Below are 8116 nucleotides of genomic sequence, written 5' to 3'. Positions count from 1 at the left end.
CTTTCACTTCATTCGATTATGGTTCGACGCGAAAGGTATTCATCACTGGGTTTGGTTTTGGGGTGACACAAATGGGTGTCTACAGAAGCCCCCACTTTGACTGAGTTTAGAGAAACGCATGTTTCGAAAACAGAAGTCAAAGTATCGATAGAGACGAAGAATGATTAAGAACGTTTTGCAATCCTAAATCATTCTTTTAATGCCGATACCTGCAAACTAGCATTATTTAAACAGATAAAGAGAGTTAAGAAACGCGTACCTTGCACCGTCAAGCACACGTCTCTGGAGTAACCGATTTTTTGCTGTATTTTTGTTTTGACGACCTTCCACAAGCTAGAGAACGCCATCCCGCCTGAAGACCGCTACGCCTGTAACTGCCTCCAATTTCCGCTGTGATAATCTTCCGAAAGCCAAGGAACACTATCGAAGATTACTTCGCCTGAAACGATCCTCTACCGTTTTATGACCATTTTCTGCAAGCCAGGGAACATGATCGAAGACAACTTCGCTTAAAATCACCTTCAGTTGTTGTGATAATATTCCGAAGAAAATTATCGAAGATCAACGCCTGTCGATCCTTTAAAGTTCGCTTAAACCTTGCTTCCGCTTTGCCAATATGTTGGCGCTTTTGCTACTTTTATGAACCATTACATCGGTGCCTCTGCTATTTATGAACCATTATATTGGTGCCTTTGCAATGAGCCAATGTTTAGGCGCTTTAAGCCAAGTAAAACAATCATTTATCAGGTCGGTCACTTGATGTGACTGTAATCGATAATATCAAATTACTTAGAGAGGCTAACTGGCGTACCAAGGAACCCAAATTGTTGCACAAGGTCCACATGATCATATTATGGAGTCACGTGACTTGTCGCCGCACCAGTGTTAGCCAGAAACGCTTGTCGCCGCGATTTCTACTTGTCGCTAGACGACAGACCTTGTAGCCATGCGACATCCTTATTGTTTGGCGACAGGGTTGGGTTTTTTAAATACCCCCTTTCTTCCTCATTTCGTTGCTGATGCTGTCTTGTTTTGCGCTTTCACTCGAAAACTTCAATTCGGTGTTCTTGCTCGTTTCTCAACCAAACTCGCTAAAACTGCAAATCAAAGCTGATTTCATCTAGTTTCCCGATCTGTGTAATTTTAACTCAAACTCACTCCGGTGTTGGTTTAAATTGTGCGTTCTTCCTCACGAATTTTTGAGAAATTCAAAAGTTGCCTTGCTTAATTAGCTTTGTTTGACGAATTTTATGCCATGAATTTGCTTGATTATGTTTGTATATTGACTTGGGAGTGTTTTTTTGACTTGTTTGACTCAGTTTGATTTAGAAATGAGCGATTCACCATTGTTGAACTCCTTGAGTTCGTGAAGGACAATGTGGCTCGTTCTTTGCATTTTTGCTAGCTATTCTTGTACAATTTGTCACAATAATTGTCATAGTGTTGCAAGAAAATTGTTGAATTGCTTGAAAATGCCATTTGTGCTTGCTTTTAATTTGTGCTCTGTTTTAGTGATACGTACTCTGTTTTTTGCAAACATAGTATCATGCGGCTAGGCAAACCTTAGTACTATAAAAAACTTAATTTTTGTTATTTTGCATAAACATAGCATGGCTAGACAACGCGGTTCTGGTTCACGGTCTAGGGACGCTCGTCGCGAGGACGAGCCCATCGGTGAGGGTGAGGACCCTTCTGCCAGTCTGGGACCTCTCCTAGAGTTGGACGAGTAGACACTCTTCTTTTCTCCCGAGCACCATATCTCGGAGCGAGTGCGACACGGGTTGGCTGCTGGTAGGACTCGCAGTCATGGCTCGGGCAACGAGACGATCGACTCGCTGTACGACACCTACTTTAGAGATGATGAGCAGTTTCGTCTTCTTTGGTAGTCTTGTGGATTGTCTCCTCTGCTTCGGGCCACTCGGGCCATATTTTCTCTTGGTGCGAACCAGTATGTGGCTCGGGCTTTGGTAGAGTTCTTTTGGGACACCACCAACACTTTCCACTTTCCTTGGGGTGAGATGACTGTCACCCCTGCCGACTTCAGTCTTATCACAGGGCTAGAGTTCCGTTCTTCCCCATTGCCGTTTGATGATGGGCTTACCGTGTATTCACCAATAGTGTTAGAGTTGTTGGGTCTGATTGTCATTCGGGCTCGTGCTGAGGTGCAGCCAGGGCAGCTCAGCTCTCGATGTATTCGCTGTTCTACTTTGGCGATGGCTTTTCTTGATGAGGCGACCATTCACGAGCAGCGAGTGCGTATTTTCGTTCTAATTCTGCTGTCGGGGACCTTCTCTCTCGACAGAGGTAGTCGAGTACTTTTCTACTACCTAACTATTGTTCGCGACCTCCATTTGGTCGGGACCTATGAATGGGCTAGCTTGGCCTACGCCGAGTTTTTGGCCTGCAACGCTCTTGTCGTCACAAGGCTCTGGAGAGGGACATTGCTCTTTCCAGCTTCTGGACAGTCGTAGAGGTATATTTTGTCCCTTTCTAAAGTTAATTCTAGATTTATGTAAACGTTTGCTCACTCTCTTTTGTCTTTATAGATCTGGTTATACGAGTACTTTCTTGCGTTTGTGCAAACAAGGCCTCTCCTCGCGAGCTCCCTATTGGCGCCTGTTGGGGAGGTCGCATGGTCAGGTTACCATGGCTCGTATTCGAGACCTGATCCTTTTGGTATCTTCTCAAAAACACTTGTATTTTAGATTGCCCCTTCTTGTAGGCTTTTATCTTACAATTATGTTTTGTAAGAGCCTGCTGTGGTGTATCGGCCATGGGCCGATCTAGTTGTTCCTGTGCGAGCTACTCAGTACTCTGCCGAGCTTTGTTACTTTCAAGAGACGTACAAGGCTACGATCTATCTTGGCAAGAAAGTGGTTGTTCAGCACTCTTCTGACATTTTCATCGTTCCTACTCGCCCACCTCGTCACATGTTCCATGAGGCGATGATGAGGAACTTGGAAGAGAGGCAGCCTACTAGCACTCCTTGGCGGTCCCATGCTCGTCCGGGGTCGATTCATGAGGAGGATCTGTTGTCATTGCTAGCGCCGGCTCCTCTGGTATCCGAGGAGGCGACGGTATGCTTTTTATGCTTTTGTTCTTTGTTAGGTAGCCCCCAAGTAGGATTCTAATCGCTTGGATTTGTTTTTTTGCCAGGGTGGACCTGCGAAGTTTATTCCTCCTCGAATGTCCATCAACTATTAGGGCATGTATGGCCCGATTGAGGAGATGATTCCTCCAGCTCCTGAGGATCAGCGCTTTGTGGAGCGATCTATTCCTCGTCACTAGACTCGGGTGAGATACGTGTTTACTACCTTTTTTTGTATTTGTCTTGTATTATTACTGACTTTGCTATTTTGACAGTTTTCTCGCGAGGTGGTGACAGCTATGGCGAGGTGCATAGACGCTTTTCGCAGCCAGCTCATGAGGATACAGAACCGAGCTTCTTGTCGTCGAGACGACATTGCTGAGGAGGTATCTCTTTTTCTTCTTTTTTAATCATTCATCTTTGCATTCCTTGCTTTGTATCAGATTTAATTTTATTTGATTTTGCAGGGACAACCTATCCTTTCACCCCGCACTCGGTCGAGACCCGAGGCTAGGAGGGAGCCGGCTCGGTCTGGCTCGAGGCATCGCTGCACTTCTTCTGGTGGGCGGGGTGGTCGTTCTAAGACCGCGCGCATAGAGACTTTGGAGGACTCGGGCTCTTCGTCTGAGGGTGGTCGTACTGGGCTGACGGGCCAAGGAGGCGCGATGTCGGCTCCTTCGATAGGTGGTGAGACGTACGAGGTTGGCTTGTCGTCGTAACAACCCCCCGCAGCCTCAGCCTTTGCTGATTTAGTACCAGGGTGAGCTGGGTAGGCTGGCCCTGAGTTTAGGTTTCCGCCTACTGGCGAGTTTGGAGGTGGCGAGGAGCATACTCCTCGATCTACGACATTTTTTTGATGTGATGAACATTCCTCCTCATCTGCGTCCATGGGCACCATAGTTGTATCTGTGCTTTTATTTTGACTTTCTAGGTTTTTGCCAATTTTATTATATGACTTGTATTCTGGACACATTGTATATATTATTATGCATGTTTTATGTTTGCATTTTATTTTTGATTTTATGTGCAAATGAGTGTATGCAAAAAATTGTGACTACATTTTTGCGCAAAAATTTCCGTCATTTTTATTATTGATTAAGGGTATCCGACTTTCTCCCCCAAAAAGAAAAAATGAAAAATAAAATAATTTGTACTAAAAAAATAAGCCTAAATTTGATTTGAGCTCAATTTAATCAAAGAATAAGGAAAGTATATTGAATTTGGTGTATAGGGGTATGAAGGTCATTGTACAAAGTAGAATCATAGTCAGAAAAACGTGTTTTTGTTAGCGCGTTGCATAGTCGACTGTCGCTGGGAAATACAAGTTGTCGCCAAACGCGGCTTTTGTCGCCAGGTGACAGGCCTTGTCGTTTGGCGACAACTTATTTTTCTCCGAATACTTCCAGGATTCGAACTGTACCAATTCTATTTATAAATAGCCCCCAAATCTGTCGATTTCTGCATAATTCCAACAGATTAAAAATTAATCAAATTAATTATGGCCTTAGTTATAAAGAGCTTTTGTGATTTCACTCGTGAGTGTTTTCGTTCTTTGACTGCTAAGAAGAGAAAAGAACTTGACTTTTTCCATATGGGGGTATTTATGGTATAAAGGAGGCAGATATTGACATAGATTTTATTCATACCGCCTTAGAATATTGGGACCAAATACTCATTGCTTTAGATTAGGCTATGTTGAAATTAGCCTTATACCGGAAGAATTTGGTGCCATTCTAGGCTTTCCTTCGTTAAATCTTGTTGTAATGCCTAGGGTGAGTGAGTATTATTATAAAGATTTTGAACGATTCCTTAACCTTAGGGATAAAGATCTAAAAAATATTGTGCATGGTAATAATGTCAATTTAAAAGAATTTGCACGTTTTTTATTTTGATAGACCATGCTCTGAATCTTTTCATGTTTATAGGAGAAGAGCTTTTCTCTTTTGCATGCTTAGCCGATATCTTCTTACTAATGGTAAAAATAATGAAGGTCAATCAGTTATCATATCTGTTTTAGAACAAATTGAATTTGGGAGAAATCCAATGCCATTAATTGTTGGAGAGACTATGCTTAGTCTTGATGAAATGATGAAAAATCCAAAAGCACCTCTTTGAGGCTCTCCAATTTTATTACAGGTAGAAAAATTATATTCTTAATAACAGAAATTATATTTTTGAATAGCAATACTAATTATGCATTGAATTTTTGCGGATATGGCTAATTGAGCGATTAGAATTAGATAGTCCTCCTGATAATGTTGAAAGTTATACTCCCAATTGCTTCGTGTAGTGAAAGAAGCACTTCTCCTTGAAGATGGGTTTCCGTGAGTGGGGTAAGATTTTTGCCAACTGTGAATTCACCATCAAGTGGGTTGTTCCATGGTGGAGAATTGAAAATATGATTGGTGTAAACCAACAACCCTTTTGTCGTCTTCCTAGCTTGTCCAAATTAACCTTATATTATCCTTGTAGAGTGAAGAGACAATATGGTCTTGCTCAAACTATCCCTTCTGGATATTTGCGTCGTCCTTATGAATTTCCTGTTTCACAAGAAGTAGATAGGTTTGACAATTATTGGTGTGCTAGGCCTTTATGGGAAGTGATTACCCAAAAGGTTCCACCTTCTCTGTCCAATGACGTAAAGGGCTGGCTTATTGGTAGATCACACAAGGACAAGACCAAGATTGAAAGAAGACAAATGTGAAGACTCGTCTAGGTGACAAGAAAATTCCTACTAAGGAACACCTTGGGGAAAAGATTGAATTCAAGACTCATATGATGCCTAATAAGAAAAGTGCTAACAAAGACAAAGGAAAAAGAATACGGAAAAGAAGGTTTGAGTAGTGAAAAAGCATGGAGTTTTAACTAAGAGACAGACTATCCATACTAAAATTGAATGTAGATCCTCTAATGGATGTCTCTTGGCAAAAGTGATAGATGAAGAGGAAGACACTGACAAGAATTGGAAGAGAGCTAGGAAAGAGAAAAAAGATTAGAGCATTGCTTTTCTTCAAATTTATTAGACAAATTTAAGTTTTAAGTTAATTTTAGTTTTAAGCTTTATTTAAATTCCATCAATAATGTAATTTTACTTTATTTTATTAATGCAATTTTAGCTTTTCAATTAAATTAACTTTTCATATAATTTATTTAAAGCAATGAAAACAACTTAAATTATTTTTTCTGAAAAATACCTTCGAGTACGGAAGTAAAAATTTTTCCAAAATACACCAAAATTGGATGTTCGCAGAAAATTGGCACCGTGATTTCGTGTCTGTTGCCAGACTTTTCTGCTTGTTGCCAGGAGACAAGGTTGTCGTCTGGCGACAGAGTCTGTCGTTTGGCAACAGAGCTTATTTTTTGCGCTAATGCTTCTGTTGATGCTGGAATATGAGATTTGTGAAAATTAAAGTGGCCGCACCCTGTAAAGGGTTGCCTACGTATCCTTTCTTAAGGAATCAGGCCAAACGTAGCTCTCTTCAGTATCCTACTCAATTAATCATGGGTAGTACTTCTAAAGTTGGTCAAGATTTGTCATATTTGAGAATTCGTTACCGTCCATGTCAGTTAGTTTTGTTGCGCCTCCTGACAGGATCGTTTTGACAATATAAGGTCCGGACCATTGGAGCCTAAATTTGCCTCTTGGATCCAAAACATTTTTCCTTAATGCTTTTAACACCAAGTCTCCTACTTTAATGTTTCTTGTCTTGACCTTCTTATTAAAGTGTCTAGCCATACGAGTTTGATAGCATTGGGTGTGATGTAGAGCTTATAGTCGTTTTTCATCGAGTAGAATTAGTTCTTCATACCTCGCTCTAGTCCATTCAACTTCATTGAGTTTACTTTCTAACGCAATGCGTAAAGAAGGTATTTCTAGTTCTACAGGTTGTACGGCATTTATTCCATAGACTAAGGTGAATGGCGTATTTCCTATTGATGTACGGATTGTCGTGCGATAACCCCAAAGTGCAAAATGGAGTTTGTCAGGCCAATCCTTGTAATTTTCTGTCATTTTCTCGATGATGGTCTTTAAATTCTTATTAGCTGCCTCAACTACTCCATTCGCTTGAGGTTTATAAGGGGGAGAATGGTGATGTTGAATACCATATTTTGTAGCAATTCTTCACATTCAGCTTGAAAGTGAGTTCCATTATCACTTATCATTTCATGTGGGACTTCGTATCAACAAATGATGTTCCTTTCGATAAAGATTGATACATGCTTTGCAGTGAGTTAAGCATATGATTGTGCTTCGACCCATTTTGTGAAGTAATCGATTGCTACTAGGATATATTTTGACCTCCTGTTCTAGGAGGAGTAATTTTTCCAATGATATCTATTCCCCATATAGAGAATGGCCATGGTGATGGGTAGGTATAGAGTAGAGATGGAGGAACATGTTGCAAGCTAGCGTAAATTTGGCATTTAGGGCATCTTTTTAAATATTAATGACAATCCCTATTCATGGTAGTCCAGTAGTATCCTTCTCACATTATCCTTTGGACTAGCATTTTGCCATTAACATGTGTTCCACATACCCCTTCGTGGACTATTCTCATAGCCCTTTGGGCTTCCTTTTTGCTTACACATAAGAGAGCTTGACCTTTAGGTACCCTTTTGTGTAACTCGTTGTTTATGAGTATGTATTGGGAAGCCAAAAGTGTTAAGGCTCATTTTGCTCTTTTGTCAACATTAGGAGGGTATTCTCCTTTAGTAACATAGTTGAGTATGTCCGTGTACCATGGTTCTTCTTCTTCCTCTTCCTCTTGGACTACTTCATCGTCTTTTATAGCTTAAATGTATGCTTGTTTATGCCTTTTCTCTATGGTTAGAGGCATTTGCTCGATTTCCGTAGGAATTCTAACCATTGAGGCTAGCCTTGCCAAGGCATCAGCGAATTGGTTTTCTTCTCTAGGTAGATATGTATATTCCACCTTTTCCAATTGGTTGGTGAGAGTTTCCAGATAATTTTGGTAAGGGGCTAAGCTTTTGCTCCTTACTTTCTACCTTTTGGAGATTTGGTTGATG

The sequence above is a fragment of the Chenopodium album genome, chromosome 19 (genome assembly GCF_948465745.1).
Source record: "Chenopodium album chromosome 19, dcCheAlbu1.1, whole genome shotgun sequence".
NCBI lineage: Eukaryota > Viridiplantae > Streptophyta > Magnoliopsida > Caryophyllales > Amaranthaceae > Chenopodium > Chenopodium album.
The sequence above is the reverse complement of the archived record's forward strand: the minus strand, read 5'-3'. Positions refer to the sequence as shown.